Here is a 19,740-nt window from a genome sequence, read left to right on the forward strand (position 1 = left end):
CTATCAATCAGTTGATTAAGCACGCGATCTGGCGGCCAATAGTAGAGAGTAGAGTTTCATTTGAGTTATCAATCAGTTTGGTTATTAAGCCAGCGAGTAGCAAAGTATAAGTGTTATTGTGAAGTACTTAATAAAGGCCATTTTTCCATCATTCAATATTGGAGTTATTTATTCAACAGTTTAGTGATTCGAACTTAGCAGAGGATTGCAAATAAGAGGATTTGCAGCAAATTCGTTACAATTGGTGTCAGAAGAGGAATTGTTGAATAAATTCCAAAGGACAACAAGGACATGGCAAAGTTCAGTGAATTGAAGATCCAGCAACTAAAGAAGGAGTTGGAGACCCGTGGATTGAATACAAGCGGCGTTAAACTTGAACTTCAGGCACGGCTACGAAAGGCAATGGAAGCAGAAGGAATTGATGTGGAAGAGCATGTCTTTCATCTTGATGGCGAGGAGACAACAAAAATTGAAGAGAAAAACGAAACATCGCAAACGGTTACCAGCACAGACTTGAACGTGATATTGGCTGCAATATCTGCACAAACGTCGACAGTAACATCGAAAATTGAAGCACAAGAAACGCGAATGTCAGAAATGTCGACACAGATTACATCCAAGATGGAAACGCAATTGGAAGAACAGAAGACATATATGGCATCCCAACTGGAATCGCAGGAGACACGCATAACATCACAGATGGAAGAACAAGAAGAGCGCTTATCATTACAGGTGGCACAAATGTCTTCACAGTTAGAAGCACAGGAAGCAAGGGTAACATCAAAGCTGGAAGCGCAGGATGCAAAAATCGCTCAATTTCAGGCAGAAGTCGATGATTTGAAGGGTCGTATGGAGCAGTTACAATTAAATCGTCCAGCAGTTTCAGCGAGTAATCCAAAGGTAAAAACACCATCCTTTGACGGTTCTGTTCCTTTCCAGGTCTTTAAGCTACAGTTTGAGAAGACCGCAGCAGTGAACAACTGGAATGTGGAAGATAAAGTTGCCGCGCTCTTCGTAGCATTGAAAGGACCAGCTGCCGAAATCTTACAGACTATTCCAGAGTACGAACGGAACAGTTATGACGCATTGATGGCTGCTGTAGAACGGCGATACGGAAGCGAACACAGGAAACAGATATTTCAAATAGAATTGCAAAACCGCTACCAAAAAGCTAACGAGACTTTGCAGGAGTTTGCTTCTGACATTGAAAGATTGGCTCATCTTGCAAATGCGGATGCACCCGTGGAATACACGGAAAGAGTGAAGATTCAGAGCTTTATAAATTGCATACGGGACGTCGAAACGAAGCGAGCCACATACGCGAACCCAAAGCAAACATTTTCTGAAACGGTATCCCATGCATTTACTCAGGAAACGGCGTCATTATTGAGTAAACCAGCATACAAAGCTCATCGTGTGGAAGTAGAAAGGCCAGAGTGGGTAGATACAATTTTAGAAGCTCTGAAGGGATCACAACAGAAAAATGCCGGAGTTATGAAATGTTTCAAGTGCGGTAACCCAGGTCACATTGCACGTCATTGCAGTAGCAATTCCAATAGTTCCAACAATGTGGGTGGCCGTAAACGCGGAGCTGAAGGAGACGAGCAAATCTCCAAATCCACTCAATCGTTAAACTAAAGCGAGTCAGCAGCAAGGGGCGACAGCTGACTCCCTCAATTGAATGCCCCATAATCTCTATCTCACAAATTGGAAGAAGGTCAAGCAGTCTTACCGTCAGAGGGAATGTGGATGGTAAAGAACGAGTACTGACTGTAGATACGGGCGCATCTCATTCCTTGATCCGATCTGACTTGGTCAACAGGAGAGTAAAACCGTTACCTGGAGCAAAGTTGCGTACGGTCACTGGCGAGTATAACCAAGTTCAGGGAGAAGTGATATGTGAAGTATTGATTGGGAAGGTTATGGTTCTACACAAATTTGTTGTGGCGGAGATTGTTGATGAAGTTATATTGGGAGTGGATTTCTTGGTTGACCATGACATCAAGATCGATATGCAGAGAAGGGTGATGCGTTATGAGACCCAAGATGTGCCACTTAACTTTAGTTTGGAAAAAGGGTTCAGCAGTAATCGGGTACTGGTGGAGAATACTCGACGAAGGCCACGAAATTCAAAGGTAAAGGTTGATAGATCGAATGGGACAAATAAATCAAAATCAAAAGTACCTGCGAGAGAAACACTGGCATTGACAAAACCTAAAAGACGCAGGAAAACGAAGCAACGAATTTCCGAGAAAGAATGCGAGGGTAGTTTCAAGCCAGAGCGCACTACTGTTGTGAAATGTGGGAACGATACCGATTATGCAAAGCAAATCCGTCCAGCGCAAGCTGGCATGACAAGAACTTTAATTCGGAAGGTTTCTTGGCGGGAGATTTGGTACTCTTAAACAACCCTCACCGGCGGCAAGGTGTTCCAGCCAAGTTTCGGTGCAGTTGGGAAGGCCCGTACAAAGTTGTGAAGAAGATCAGTGATACCATCTACCGCATACAAACCACTGGGAAACCACGGATTAGAAGAGTGGTACATTTGGAGATGCTAGCGGCAGTTAGATCGGGAGATTTGTCTGATCGGGACGATCAGACTTAGGTGGAGGGCAGTGTCACGGATATTAACATCACTAAATTATACCATCACTAAGGCGATGCCAAGGCCACGATAAGCAGTATTTACGTCAATAATCAAATCATGTATACACATATATAAGGCAGCCGAAAGATGTCACACACAGATGCATTTACTTATACGCCTATGGGAGCGCGAGAGACTGTAAACTACAAACATTCACATCAATAATTCAATCATTATGTATCTCCATAAACGAATAAATAATTGCGTCTACACATATGTACGTATACGAGCAGCGGAGCGGCAATGCACAAACACATGCATATATCTTATGTGGCTGGCGATTTTGTAGCCGAAACTAACTAGTAACTTCTGGAAATCGAAGAGCCTAGAAGTATGCAGCGTAAACTATAAAAGCGGGGCAGGCGAGTAAGAAGTAATTCAGTTTGAGTTGAGCTATCAATCAGTTGATTAAGCACGCGATCTGGCGGCCAATAGTAGAGAGTAGAGTTTCATTTGAGTTATCAATCATTTTGGTTATTAAGCCAGCGAGTAGCAAAGTATAAGTGTTATTGTGAAGTACTTAATAAAGGCCATTTTTCCATCATTCAATATTGGAGTTATTTATTCAACAGTTTAGTGATTCGAACTTAGCAGAGGATTGCAAATAAGAGGATTTGCAGCAAATTCGTTACAATATGGTTCGCCAAACTGCTTGAAAAGACCAGCAATGTCTTTGCAGTAACAAACACTGTCCTCCTTCGTATAGTACTTGGAAAATTGTTCGTGACGAGTTCTATAATATTTTAAATTTAAATTGTTGCATATGAGAGGCGTGTAGTTCGGCCTTTTCCTTTGACAATTCCAAATCCCTTATCCAATCATTGAGTTGTGCTTGTGACAACGAGTTTCTTTCGTTTTCCGTTTGAAATCCACTACAACATGATGCCGCGTAATCAGATACTGCTGCTGACAATGAAACTGGAGCCGGAACTAAAGTTAGATAGATTTTGTAATAAAACAGAGCTTAGAGAGGAAAAAAAAATATGTAAAAAAATAAAGTTTTCAAGATCGTTCCTCGCAAAGTACATTTTTTTTTTCCAATTTTTACAAATAAAATTGAAGAAATCCGTAATTTTTTATTTTATTTTATTTATTTATTCTGAAGAAAAACAATCATAAATGATTATTCTACTTATAAACTAAAAAGCACTGGCTACCAAGGCCTTCGGCTTTACTTAAATTTAATTGTACGTAAATTAAAAGAAGGTTGTAAAAAAATATCTAAGCACTCGATAGTTGATTTATATACTTAAATTACATTTCGAACAAAAATCAAATATGATATTTATATTTCTTTCATCTGTCGATTTAAGGAGATCCGATGGTGTGTTAGTGTTGAAAATAGAAGCTCTTGTTTGGTTTAGTCCCACGCATTCGTCGAGTAGATGTGTTACTGTGAGTTCATTACTGTTGCAATACAGGCATGGAGGCATGGCTGAGCCGTTGAGCAAGTGTGAGTGGGTTGTTACTGTGTGGCCAATTCTTAGGCGAGCGAATGTTTTTACCTTGTGGCATGATATGTTTGGCGGATATAGAGGTTTAATTCTGTTGGGGTTGAAGTTTTTATAGTGATGTTGATACATGCTCCAAGAGATGTATGGTCTTCCATCTCTTTTTTTGCTAGTAGTTTAAGATCGCTTTTGGAGACATGAGAGGATGTGTGTAATGGTTCTCTCCCGGCCGTTTTAGCCCTTGCATCTGCATGTTCGTTGCCAGCTATTCCGACGTGTCCAGGTGTCCACATTATTTTTATGGTGTTTTGATGGCGAACTAGAATGTGACGTATGTTAGATATTATATTAGAATCGTTGTCACTGTTGAATAAGGCTGCTATAGTGGACTTGCTGTCTGTGCAGATGACAGTTTTTTTATTATTTTGAGAAACATATAGTACCGCTTCTAGCAATGCAGTTGCCTCGGCTGTATATACTGAGCAGTACAAGGGCAGGCTGCCGACGGCTATAGTGGAACCTTGCTCATTTGTTACAGCGAAAGATGTGCTGGTGTCAAATTTCGAACCGTCTGTAAATATAAATTCCCAGTCTCTCTTTAAAGGCTCTACCGTTGCGTGAAAATATTGCCTGAATTCCTGTGCGTTAGTATTATGTTTCGGGTGCTTGAGCAGATCGTCTATAAGGATAGAGTGTGGCAAGAAAGAGTATGGCAGGAGGCTCGTTGTCATAAGGGCTGGTACAGAGATTATCTCGAGCTCTTTGACGTAGTTTAACATGCGTAAAATTGTGGATGGTTTCATATTTTCCTTTTGCGTTTTTTGGCAGGCCTTTACGAAATTGAGTAGGTATTCGTTCCTGCAGTGTATGATTTTGTGGATCGACATCATTGTATTATACTTTACTCGATCAGTAATGTCCGGTAAACCTGCTTCCGCTAATACAGCTTTGGTTGGTGACGTGGGGAATGCACGAATGCTTCTTCTAGCTGCAGCATGGTATGGTGCTTGTATGCGTTTGATATGTTTGTTTGCGCAGTGTCCGTAAATTGCGAGTCCAAAGTCAATTTTTCCCAACATTAGTGCTTTAGTAACCTGAACAAGTGTAGTTGTGTTAACCAACGAGTGCTTAGATGATAGATATTTGATAATGTTTATTCTAGACATTAAGCTTGTTCTTACATATTCGCAATGTTGCTTAAACGTAAATTTTTTATCAAATATTACACCTAGTATTTTGAGGGAGTCAGTATTTGGGATTGAGTGGTTAGAAAGTGAAAGGGTGGGGGGGAGGCATTTGTGTTTCCTACAAATATGAAACAATTTGCTTTTGCTGGGTGAAAGTTTGGCGCCAGATATTTGGGACCATTCAGTTAGATCGTTTAGCATTCTGGAAAATATGGCTTTTATTTGTGTCAAATCTTTAACATCAGAAAAGATTAAGATGTCGTCTGCGTACGCTATATGTTTTACTTGTGGGTATGAGGATATAATAGAACTAACTTTTTGGAACGCAATGGAGAATAAAGTGACGGAGAGCGGGGATCCTTGTGGGATGCCGTTATGAAGAGGATAAGTTTTATTGTTCGTTATCTTTGAATCTGCAGGGCCTAGCAAAAAGTGTTGTATGCACAGTTTATAGAAAATTTTATTACCTTTTAAAAGCTTCAAACCGTTTTGGAATTGCTCAATTCGTTCTTGAGACATATATGATTAAGTGGACCCATTTTTTTTCTTTTTTTTTGAAAAAACCGTTATTCGTAAATATCTCAAAAACGTTACCATAGAATTAAAAATAATCCAGTGTTATTATTAGGGTTAAATGCTATATTATACCAAATTAGCCTGCGTTTGCGTACCACATTACCCGCCAATTTTTGGGAAAGCGGCATTTTGGGCTCAGCTGAATTTCGTCTTATAAATTGTAAACTCTTGGTTGTATACAACTTTTGATAAAGTACGCTATAAACGACATTTCCCAAAATAAAATGTGACGAAAAAGAGGTGAATTGGAGTTTTGGTTACGCCAAAATTACCCAAAAACTAAACGAGATACCACAAATGCCGCAGTTCATCTATTTTGAAGACATTTCTAAGGTTCCTCCAGAAGTTTTTAGGAAAACTACTTCTACTATCAAAAGATCTGGCTCTACATACGCTTTTTCTGATTTATGTGCATTCGTTGCCGATCTAATGTGCTTGCCACGCTGTTGTTGTTGTTGCCACGCTCTTGAGCGAATGTAGAACGAATTTTTTCTAAAATAAATTTAAACAAAACAAAAATCCGAAACCGTCTGGAATCTGATACATTAAAATGAATATTGCTAGCCCAAGATTATTTAAAATTGAATAACTTTTCCTGTCATAATATTGAACCGCAAATAAATATGCTAAAAAAATGAACGCGAAAATGTATAACTAAGAAACCAAAATGATATAGGAGGTTCGATTCGAGCTCAAAGAAAAACAAGTAAGGAAGGTTAAGTTCGGGTGTAACCGAACATTACATACTCAGTTGAGAGCTGTGGTGACAGCATAAGGGAAAATAACCATGTAGGAAAATGAACCGAGGGTAACCCTGGAATGTGTTTGTATGACATGTGTACCAAATGAAACACATTAAAGAGTATTTTATGAGGAAGTGGGTCATAGTTCTGTAGGTGGACGCCTTTTCGAGATATCGCCATAAAGGTGGACCAGGGGTGACTCTAGAATGTGTTTGTACGATATGGGTATCAAATTAAAAGTATTAATGAGGGTTTTAAAAGGGAGTGGTGGTAGTTGTATAGGTGGTCGCCTTTTCGAGATATCGCCATAAAGGTGGAGCAGGGGTGACTCTAGAATGCGTTTGGGTATCAAACGAAAGGTGTTAATGAGTATTTTAAAAGGGAGTGGGCCTTAGTTCTATATGTGGACGCCTTTTCGAGGTATCGCTATAAAGGTGGACCAGGGGTGACTCTAGACTTTGTTTGTACGATATGGGTATCAAATGAAAGGTGTTAATGGGTATTTTTAAAAGGGAGTGGGCCTTCGTTCTATAGGTGGTCGCTTTTTCGAGATATCGCCATAAAGGTGGACCAGGGGTGACTCTAGAATATGTTTGTACGATATGGGTATCAAATGAAAGGTGTTAATGAGTATTTTAAAAGGGCGCGGAGCGTAGTTCTATAGGTGGACGCCTTTTCGAGATATCGCCATAAAGGTGGACCAGGGGTGACTCTATAATGTGTTTGTATGATATGGGTCTCAAATTAAAGGTATTAATGAGGGTTTTAAAAGTGGTGGTAGTTGTATATGTGAAGGCGTTTTCCAGATATCGACCAAAATGTGGACCAGGGTGACCCAGAACATCATCTGTTGGATACCGCTAACTTATTTATATATGTAATACTACGAACAGTATTCCTGCCAAGATTTCAAGGGTTTTTTATTTCGCCCTGCAGAACTTTTTCATTTCATTCTACTTAATATGGTAGGTGTCACACCCATTTTACAAAGTTTTTTTCTAAAGTTATATTTTGCGTCAATAAACCAATCCGTGTTTCATCCCTTTTTTCGTATTTGGTATAGAATTATGGCATTTTTTTCATTTTTCGTAATTTTCGATATCGAAAAAGTATGCGTGGTCATAGTCGGATTTCGGCCATTTTTTATACCAATTCAAAGTGAGTTAGGATAAGTACGTGAACTGAGTTTAATAAAAACATATGGATTTTTGCTCAAGTTGTCGTGTTAAAGGCCGAGCGGAAGGACAGACGGTCGACTGTGTATAAAAAGCGGGCGTGGCTTCAACCGATTTCGCCCTTTTTCACAAAAATAAGTTATCGTCCTAGAATCTAAGCCCCTACCAAATTTCACAAGGATTGGTAAATTTTTGTTAGACTTATGGCATTAAAAGTATCCTAGATAAATTAAATGAAAAAGGGCGGAGCCACGCCCATTTTGAAATTTTCTTTTATTTTTGTATTTTGTTGCACCATATCATTACTAGAATTGAATGCTGACATAATTTACTCATATACTGTATATATATTAAATTTTTTGTTAAAATTTTACTTTAAAAAAATTTTTTTTAAAGTGGGCGTGGTCGTTCTCCGATTTTGCTAATTTTTATTAAGCATACATATAGTAATAGGAGTAACGTTCCTGCCAAATTTCATCATGATATCTTCAACGACTGCCAAATTACAGCTTTCAAAATTTTAAATTACCTTCTTTTAAAAGTGGGCGGTGCCACGCCCATTGTCCAAAATTTTACTAATTTTCTATTCTGCGTCATAAGTTCAACTCACCCACCAAGTTGCATTACTTTATCCGTCTTTGGTAATGAATTATCGCACTTTTTCACATTTTAAATACCGATCTGAGATGAGCTCCCAGGAACCTACATACCAAATTTCATCAAGACACCTCAAAATTTAGGTGGAGGGCAGTGTCACGGATATTAGCATCACTAAGCTATACCATCACTAAGGCGATGCTAAGGCCATGCTAAACGATATTTACGTCAATAATCAAATCATGTATACACATATATAAGGTAGCCGAGAGACGTCACACACAGAAGCATTTACTTATACCCCTATGTGTGCGCGAGAGACTGTAAACTACAAACATTCACATCTATAATTCAATCATTATGTATCTACATAAACGAATAAATAATTGCGTCTACACATATGTACCATGTACGTATACGAACAGCGGAGAGTCAATGCACAAACACATGCATATATCTGACATACTCCTATAAGTATGCAATGAGAAAAACTATAAAATTGTGCAATTGTAGTTACAGCTGAGATGTTTGAGAGCTAATGGACTAGTAGATTCTGGAAGCGCCTAGAAGATGCGAATGTTAAAATCAAAGAGTATAAAAGGCGACATATGTAGAGGCGCTGGAATTCAGTTTGATTTGAGTTGTCAAGCAGATTCGACTAAGACGATATTTAGCGAGCAATAGCAGTATTATTTTGAAAGTCAGTTTCCTTTAAGCTATCAGTTTGGTTATTAAGCCAGCTAATTGCAAATTATAAGTGTTATTGTGAAGTACTTTAATAAAGGCCATTTTTCCATTATTCAATATTGGAGTTATTTATTCAACAGTTTAGTGATACAAACTTAGCAAAAAGGGCAAATAAGAGGATTTGCAAGTAAATTCGTTACAATACGTATGTGCATTTTTAAATAATAAAAAAAATGTTATATTATTCTAATAGATAGCATCTCCGCCGGGTTGCGATGCAGCTCAGAATATTCCAAAATCAGAGGAAATCTACAATTAAATGCAGATTCACGTGTCATTTGCCAAGGATACAAGGTACTTTACAACCAAGATGCTTTGGAATACGGTACCAAACTGGTTGGATGTATTTTCCTAAAAAAGGGAGGAACTACGCATCTTGGTTTGCCAGTATTTGCTTCGGTAATTTATATTGATTTGTTTTGATTAAAAATTGCAATGTGAATTAAAATTGAATAGGTAGCCGGAGCAAAAAAGGCAACTGATCGGCATGCAACTGTTATTTATGTGGCGCCACCGGGAGCTGCTGCTGCATTCCTAGAAGCATTAGAAGCAGAAATGTCTGATTGTTTGCATCACCAAAGGTGTGCCATAACATGATATGGTTCGCGTTAAGCACGCTCTCTTAAGGCAAAAAAAAAATCGCGTCTAGTCAGACCCGATTGCCCAGGAATCATCGCACCTGAAAGGGTAAGTAAATTGGCTACCATATTAAATAATTTGTCATGCTTTTGTTGATAATCAACTGAAGAATGCAAATACGGCAGAGTTCGAAGTTCATGTGAAAACCAATTCATTTTTATAACTTTCATGAAAATGAAATGGTATATTAATTTCGTCACGAAACCGAAAATTGTAAGTCCTTAAAGGAAAATAGATAGACCCACCATTAAGTATACCGAAATAATCAGGTTGAAGAGCTGAGTTGATTTAGCCATGTCCGTCTGTCCGTCTGTCTGTTTGTATGCAAACTAGTCCCTCAATTTTTGAGATATCTTGATAAAATTTGGTGAGCGGGTGTATTTGGGTGTCCGATTAGACATTTGTCGGAACCGACCGGATCGGACCACTATAGGATATATCCTCCATACAACCGATTTTTCATAAAAAGAGGATTTTTGTAATATCTTACCCAATTTAACAGATTGAGGCTTCAAACTTCACCATATACTTTCCTATATTGCACGTATTGTTGCCTGAAAAAATTGATGAGATCGGTCGTATATATAGTATATATCCCCCACAACCGATTGTTCAGATAAGGAACTTTTCGTAATTACTGCCCTATTTTAAGAGCTAGAGGCTTCAAATTTCAACGAATACTTACGCATATAGCATATATTGTTGTCTGAAAAAATCATAATGATCGGTGGTATATATAGTATATATATGGTGGTATATATAGTATATATATATAGTATATATATATATATATATTTTCGCAAATTTTAGCCGCATTTTAACAGCTAGAAGCTTCAAATTTCACCGAATACTTACGTATATAGCATATATTGTTGTCTGAAAAAATCATAGAGATCGGTTGTATATATAGTATATATCTCATACAACCGATTGTTCAGATAAGAAACTTTTCGCAATTTCTACCCCATTTAAACAGCTATAAGCTTAAAATTTCACCGATTGCTTACGTATATAGCGTATATTGTTGTCTGCAAAAATCATAGAGATCGGTTGTATATATAGTATATATCTCATACAACCGATTGTTCAGATAAGACACTTTTCGCAATTTCTACCCCATTTTAACAGCTATAAGCTTCAAATTTCACCGATTGCTTACGTATATAGCATACATATTGTTGCCTGAAAAAATCATAGAGATCGGTTGTATATATAGTATATATCTCATACAACCGATTGTTCAGATAAGAAACTTTACGCAATTTCTACCCCATTTTAACAGCTATAAGCTTCAAATTTCACCGATTGCTTACGTATATAGCATATATTGTTGTCTGAAAAAATCATAGAGATCGGTTGTATATATAGTATATATCTCATACAACCGATTGTTCAGATAAGAAACTTTACGCAATTTCTGCCCCGCTTTAACAGCTGCAAGCTTCAAATTTCACAAAATGCTTACGTATATAGCATATATTGTTGTCTGAAAAAATTTTAGAGATCGGTGGTATATATATTATATACTTCATATAAACTGTCATTTTTGCCCCTTTTTTACGGCTAGAAGCTTCAAAATTCATCAAATAGTTACGTTTACGTCATATATTTTTGAAAGAGGTGATTCGTACTCATAGTTTTTACATGCAGACCACAAAAAACGTGAAGCTTTGCATCCTCACACAGATTACCTACCTATTTTTTATTTTATATTTATCTTAAAAATCGTTTAGATATGTTCAAATTTCACCAAATGCTTACGTGTATAGCATATATTGTTGTCTGAAAAAATCATAGAGATCGGTTGTATATATAGTATATATCTCATACAACCGATTGTTCAGATAAGAAACTTTACGTAATTTCTGCCCCGCTTTAACAGCTGCTAGCTTCAAATTTCACAAAATGCTTACGTATATAGCATATATTGTTGTCTGAAAAAATTATAGAGATCGGTGGTATATATATTATATACTTCATATAAACTGTAATTTTTGCCCCTTTTTTACGGCTAGAAGCTTCAAAATTCATCAAATTTCATCAAATAGTTACGCTTACGTCATATATTGTTGAAATACGTGATTCGTAGTCATAGTTTTTACACGCAGACCACAAAAAACCTGAAACTTTGGATCCTCACACAAAGTACCTACCTATTTTTTATTTTATATTTATCTTAAAAATCCACATATAGAACTAAGGCCCACTCCCTTTTAAAATACTCATTAACACCTTTCATTTGATACCCATATAGTACAAACGCATTCTAGAGTCACCCCTGGTCCCCTTTATGGCGATATCACGAAACGGCGTCCACCTATGGAAATAAGGATCACTCCCTTTTAAAATACTCATTAACACCTTTCATTTGATACCCATATCGTACAAACAAATTCTAGAGTCAACCCTGATCCACCTTTATGGCGATATCCCTAAATGGCGTCCACCTATAGAACTATGGCCCACTCCCTCTTAAAATACTTTTTAATACCTTTCATTTGATGCACATGTCATACAAACACATTCCAGGGTTACCTTCGGTTCATTTTCTTACATGGTTATTTTCCCTTATGTTGCCACCAAAGCTCTCAACTGAGTATATAATGTTCGGTTACACCCTAACTTAACCTTCCTTACTTGTTTGTATTACACATTATATAATTTTATTGTTATATTAATGCTGTCGGAATGCGAGTGATTCCGATCAGCAACAGTAAATATCAGCTGGAAATACCGAATTCCAGCGAAATTAGTTGTTGTAACTGTCTGGAGTTACAGGTGGCGACCGATTTTTTTTCCTTAGGGCCGGATGCATTGTATTTTGCTGCTTCCAATATTACTATTCCCTTTTCGCGCTCCGGTATCGGATATATCATGTAAAAAATAAGAGGAGAAAAACGTTATCTTATTGGAAGGGTTTTGCAATGCTCCAATAAACTTTTTTTAAAAGTATTGAAGCTATTACTACTTTTTATGTGATTAGGAAGTTCATTGAAATATTTCAGGCCCTTATATATATGACCGTCCTAAAAAGATTCTTTTCCGGCAAACGCAGCAAACTCATTTCTCAGGACCGGGGTCAGGAGAAGGACCCGGATTGGGGTCGATACCGGAAGAGGAGAGTATGGCGCAGACCCGCTGCAAGGATCTGCTGGGAGGATGACAATTTGTGGGAGAAACGCAATAAATTAAACACTGAGTCCACCTGCTCATTACCCTCTACTCCCCTGTGGCCTTGGACCCAGCGCAACAGTACTACGTTGTGTGCTCTTAATTGATTTAGCTTTTCTACGCACTGAAGGACCAGTGCTGACTTTATTTCGAATGCCGCATATGCCTTTAGTGGAGCCTGTCTGCCTGACTGAGTATGGCAATTGTTTCATTGGGGTATCAGCGCTGAAGGTTCAGCTTAGCGCACTAACTTATGGCGAATACTTCCGCTTGAAAATGCTCGGATGCGCTTTTAGAGTTACTGATATTTTGGCTCTGGGTCCGAAAACTCTGGTTCCAATCCCCTCTGGCGTCTTCGAGCCATCTATGTACCATACGATCTTGAGCAGACTAGTAATACATTGCACCCGCCCATACCTATACAGCCGTACCAAGAGACTGAGCAGCCCATTACATTTTGGCACAACCGGAGCACTGCTGGACATCCAATATATATGAAAGCTATGCATTCAAAAGTGTTTGTACCAGTGGCTGGTGCACACCGAACTGGACCAATGTATGCTATATTGATGCCTGCACAAATACCAAGCTATGTTTATGTGAATAATGTTACTGCTTATGTCCATTTTCACGGTTGAGTACATACAGTACCTACGTTTATACAAGGTGGAACACCACACTATCTACATTTCGATGTAGCCACCGATCACGTTGTTGTAAGAGATTAATTAAAATATGTTATTCATAAACACTGATTCTTATATTTTCATTATCATTAAACTGTAGACTGTAGACTCATGACGGGTATTCTTACTGAACACTTCTGGCGTCACATGCCTTTAAATTAGGATTGGTCAGTGATAGCAGATGTACGAAGTGCGGGTTGGAGGAGGAAACGATCGATTACGTTCTGTGCTCGTGCCCTGCGCTTTCCAGGATAAGACTCCAGCTGACAGCTGTCAGATCTAGAAGCAGCAAGTGGCTTAAATTCTAGGAAGCTTCTGGTATTTGTCAAGAGGACGGAGTTATTTAATAACATGTCCTGGTTGTTGATAGGGTTTCTAGCTTGGTCGTTAAAACAAACTTCTGATAACACTACGGACTCATTCAGTCTATGTGAGGTCGTCATGAACCCGCCAGTTCAACCTAATCTATATTTTGTTTTGGACGGACATGGCTAAATGAATTTCTTTTTTCACCCAGATCATTTTGATATATAGAAATCTATATCTATCTCGATTAGTTTATGCCGTTACGGATTACCGTTATGCGAACAAAGTTAATATAATCAGTGAGCTCTGCTCAGCTGAGTATAATGACGAAAACAAGTACTTTTGTATGTAAACGATTTTATATGTTGTATGTGGCAATAAAAAATAACAATCTAAGACAATTTTCAGAAAGGCGCTTTTAAAGTTAATAGTTAATATTGTTGAATGAAATTCGGCGATCTCATTTTGGTTTCCGGCGAATACAATCGTACGTACCCTGGTAATAACCCAACTTCGCCCTAACTCAACTTTGGTTGTTATTGGTTGTTGCCATAGATATGACGATTTTTGACGATTTTTTGGACGGCGTCTGACGACTTGAGAAAAAAATATATTGCAACGCTGAACACAGAGTATAGGTAACAAAACGGTTGGTTGTACATGTACAAAGGAATCGAGATAGATATAGACTTCCATATATCAAAATCATCAGTATCGAAAACTGTTTGCTCTAAAATGAGCGAAATCCACTCCTACTTCAGCGTTTCACCGAACTTAGACTTTTTTACTTGTTAAAGCTAATATTTGCTTAATTTTATATAACTACTAGCATATAGCCACCAAACGAAAGTCGGTAGAGAAGGCACTGTATAGGGTGGCTATAAACATAGATAAAGCTTTGGAATATACGGAGTAATCGCTAGGAGTCTTCTTCGACATTACTAGGGCTTTCAAGAATGTTTCTAAACAGGTGAAGGGTCTTAAGTACTTTTAAGTACATCAAATCCTAATCAGTTGGATCGGTAGCATGCTTAATTGCACAAAGTTTACTTCACGGTGAGGGCTGTATGAGGCCACTGGACTATGGACAGGGCCACGCCGCAGGGTGGGTGTTGTTACCTTTGTTGTGGACGCTGGTCATCAACCAACGACTCAGGCGCTTCGATGTGTGGCCCGTCAAACTTACGGCGTAAGCAGATGACCTTGCAGCTGTCCTAAAAGAAAATTGCCTGCCAACAATTAACTCTTTGATGGATCGCACGCATCCGGATAAACATACCTTGTCATGTAATTTCGGGTTGAGCGTTGAGTAATGCGGAGAAGATGGACATGGTATTATGTAGTGTATATGGTCCCTAATTGGTCTAGACATAAGGCAAAAGGCGTGATAGTGCAGGAGAAGCCTCGACCCAAAATTTAGTAACAAGTATAGACACTAAGTTGTCGTGGAAACTCAACGTGGTCGAGAGTGGAAAATAGGCCACGGCGGCACTTTATGCATGTAAAAAAGTGTTGGGATCCCCGCAACCATTCAGAGAGAATCCTAAAATCATTACGAAAGTTATTCCAGAACAATCCTAGATCTAATGCGAAAACAATTCTGAAATATTGCGGAAATAGTTCCAAAATTATTATTGATCCAGGAGAAAATCCGAAAATGATCCAAAAATATTCCGGAAACACTCCCCAAATTATCCCAAAATAAGTCAAAAATTGCCCCGCAATGATTCGAGCTTCTCTTCCAATTTGCGCCGTGCTCTTTTTAATTTTTCCTACAAATTGGCGGGACGGCACCTACATGTTTTATGCCGACTCCGAACTGCATCTGCAAGGCAGATGAGTTTTCACTGAGAAGCACTGTGAAGAAATTCACTCGGTGTTCTTACCAAACTCTGCCGAGGGGCGGCCCCGCTTAGAAAAGCTTTGATCTAATTGGAAAAACTTTTTCTGAAATTTTGCTGTTGTTTTGCCTGCGGCGTTAACCCAGGATCCTCGGTGTGGTAGGCGGAGCACGCTACCACTACACCACAGGGACCGCCGATCTCTGTTTTGCGGTTTCAAATTCATATAACAACTCAACCCATCAGGCATCTGTAGGTTTAACCGACCTTAACCCACACATACGTGCTAAAATTTTCCTGAAATATGTCACATTACTTTTTTTTGTATTTATCAAAGTCCCCTTAAGTTTGTGTCTATCACTGCACCATTTAAGCACTGTCAGGAACACTGAACACAGGAATAATTTGCATACGAGTAAAATTGACAGATAGGCTTTAAGCAGATAACAGGTTTTTCAGTGCCAGCTAACATTGTTGGCATTTTAAGTAAGCAAAAATGTTGGCTAAGATTTAATATACGAAAGTATGCATATGTGTTAGTGGGTTGCACGATACGACGCGATTTGTTTGGCATTAAACATGTGCATTTAATTGTGTGCTGATGATATGAACCTGCCGACTGAGTCACGTGCTAAATTGCAATACAAACGTGCAAGTAATGCAAATTGACCCAGAAAGTCAGGCGCAAGTGCATTTTAAGATAGCCAAATATAAAATTAAGCTAAAGCATTGTATGTTCACATAAGTTATTGTTTCCCCAGTAGAAATATTCATATGTCACCCGACCTATGAAAAGGTGGCTTATGACTCAAAAAAGAAATTTCAAGAAACAGCTGTTAAAGATAAAAAATGCATTTCTTCAGTTTCTTAGTAGTTTTTATTTTTATTTTATTTTATTTTATTTTTTTTTTTTAGTCATAAGCCACCTTTTCATAGGCCGGGTCACATATGTAAGTACGAAGATACGCGACGGAAGTGATGCTTTGGATATGTACGAAAAAGAAGTTGGAGGATTCATGGGTTCCACATAAATCGCATTAACTTTAAAAGGCGAGACTTTCGAGACCAATGTGATAAGGCACACATTTTTTGTAGCTGGAGGTTGCCATTGGTACACAGCATGAGGAAAGTTTCAAGCTTTGTCATTCGGGTGGGTTTGTAAGCGAAGCTGAAAATATGTTTACAAAACCCTAGGCATGCCTTTTTTAATGTCACCCACATAATTTGGAGCTCAATTACTAACACTAAGACCGATGAAGTGTGAGCAAAACGGAGTGATTTAGGAGCTTGTCAGTGATTAAGAACTGCCAACTCCCCTTGTTCAGGGTGTTATGCATTCAGTGTCTATTGGATGATTTTCAGCCAGGGGATATATCCAGCTGTATTCCAGCGTAGCCTTCCCGATACCGGGCCACCTCGGGAGGTACGAACGGCACGAGGAAGAAAAATCTTCGATTGACAGAATGAAGAGGAAAATTTCGGTTTAAAGAGACAAACCTACTTTGAAGAGACAAGCAGGACCCAGTCCTAGGGCCTCGAGACAGGCCATCCACATATACAAGACAAGTGGGTCTTAAGCTGTAGAACAGATAAGCTCCAATATCGAGGTAGTAACTTCCTCGAAGGCAACAACCTCGAAACTCAAATTCCGACAAAGCAGCATTAACTATTTTTCGCGCTGTCTGTTGTTTTAAAGTAGACAAAATGATGGTGAATGTCGTTGCCATTATCGTGAGTCTTCTTCCGGATTTAGCGTATCGTGGATATGAGGTCGAAAGTAGATTTACCAGGTCTGAAGCCGCACTGATAAGGTCCAATGAGATCTTTTTTTCTTGGGCTTCTGTTTTTGCACAATACATTAAATACAACCTTATGCGCTATTAAGGCTAATTTCAGTTGCATTTTTACTGAGAAGCTTTTGATGGTAGAAATACAGTGTTTGCCAAATTACTACCGAGGGGCAAACCCGCTTAGAAATACTTTTTTTTAATTGAAAACACTTTTTTCAAATATTTATGTTGCTCTTTCTTCATCCCAGGAGAGTCACTCTGGCGGCCGTAACACATTCTCTTTCCCAACTCTTGGGCTCTGTGTTTGTACAGCTCGGTGGGTCGTCCGTCGTTACCCTGCGTCTTATTATTGTTTAGCCGGGATATTGTTATTCTCTTTTTTTTTACAGTCGGTTGGCAGAAAGTATATTCCACCTCATCAATTGATGTGTCGTTTGTTCCTTTTCTCCCTCGCTGTCTAGCAGCTAGGAGAAGTGAACCCTGCACAACTTAAGCACACTCAGTACGTCGGTTACCAGATCGTCATTATAATCCTGCATGAATCTGCTCCGGTCTTGAAACCTTCCGTCATCCTCTGGATTTTTTGGAAGAATTTTCGGGCATTATTCCAATCTTGAAGCTCCTCGCACTCACGCCGTTCGGCAACAGGTTTTTCATTTCTATGTTTCGTATCGCTTCGTGTCACGATATCGCTCCACGTTACTGCGCTCGTACGCAGCGTGTCCCTTTTCCCAGCGTCCTTACTCTCTTAGGCAGCGCGACACTCCTAATCGTATCAGTTGATTTGAGAGATCTCTGGAAACCTATGCTAGGCAGCACTATATAAAATTATCTTTTTTTAAATACGATGTAAATCCGGTAATCTTTACCGGCCCAGCTTTAATTCTGATTTTGCACTGTAATGACACCAGCTATGCGCGTCAAAAGAAACTCCTTCTAATAAATGTTGACTGTGATAAAAATTTTACAGATACTGAAAGTGAAACTTGCCTTATCCTGTTCTAGAAGTTCATTGAACGCTGGCGCAACGTTTTATAAAAAATGTTTAAAAAAAAAAAAATAAATGTAAGGCGCGATAACCTCCGAAGAGATCTAAGGCCGAGCTTCTCTTCCAATTTGCGTCGTGCTCCTCTTGATTTTCCCTACAAATTGGCCGGACAGGACCTACATGTTTTATGCCGACTCCGAACGGCATCTGCAAAGCAGATGAGTTTTCACTGAGAGCTTTTCATGGCATAAATACACCCGGAGTGCTTGCCAAACACTGCCGAGGGGCGACCCCGCTTAGAAAAATTTTCTTCTAATTGAAAAATCTTATTTCTAAAATTTTGATGTTGCTTTGCGCGGGAGTTGAACCCAGGGCATACGGTGTGATAGGCGGAGCACGCTACCATCACACCACGGTGGTGTTTGCTTTAAATAAATAGGAAGCTATCAACACTCCTCGATGATGCCGCATTTCAATAAGCAATTATTAACATCGACTGAATGGCTGGAATGATTTGTCCAAACCGGTTGACTTTTTTGTATTATTATTCATTAGTTATTTTGTAAAAATATCCAGCACCACTATAGTTTAATTCAATGCGTATGGTTATAAATATTTATATTATTTTGAAGAACACATATGCGCATTAGGGTGATACAAAAACAAAAATAATAAATGTCTACAAATCAGGCTAAAATATAAGCTGCTACAAATAATATGAAAAATTCTCGTTTCGTATTCAAATTATTTTTTCTGTTTTATTTTCATTGTGGTTTTTGGAAAATTTTAACCATTGGCGTATACAATTTTTTTCATTACAATTTAACACATTTCAAGCCGAGTATCTTGTTTTTCGCATTTTTATACAAACATTTGCATCCATCCTCTGAATTGGGTTTTGTTGAAAGCATTTTCAAACTCTAAAGAAGTCTGCACTGATAAAAATCTTTGTAAATCCGCTGAAAAAAGTTCAATTTTTGTCAATGCACCTTAATGCACATAAACCAGTAATGTCGCGCATGCGCATGCATTCATTTTTTCGCCTACTCTCATACAAATTCACATTAATTCCAGTTTGAGGCTTTAAATGCGTCTTAGTGATGTTGCGAATGTCAGGCTTCTTAGGATGCAGACTTAAGTGAATATTTTTGTTCACTGTAAATACCCTTGCAAAGTTCAACCAGTTTACTTTCTAG

Source organism: Eurosta solidaginis, chromosome 1, assembly GCF_040869045.1.
Source record: "Eurosta solidaginis isolate ZX-2024a chromosome 1, ASM4086904v1, whole genome shotgun sequence".
Lineage (NCBI taxonomy): Eukaryota > Metazoa > Arthropoda > Insecta > Diptera > Tephritidae > Eurosta > Eurosta solidaginis.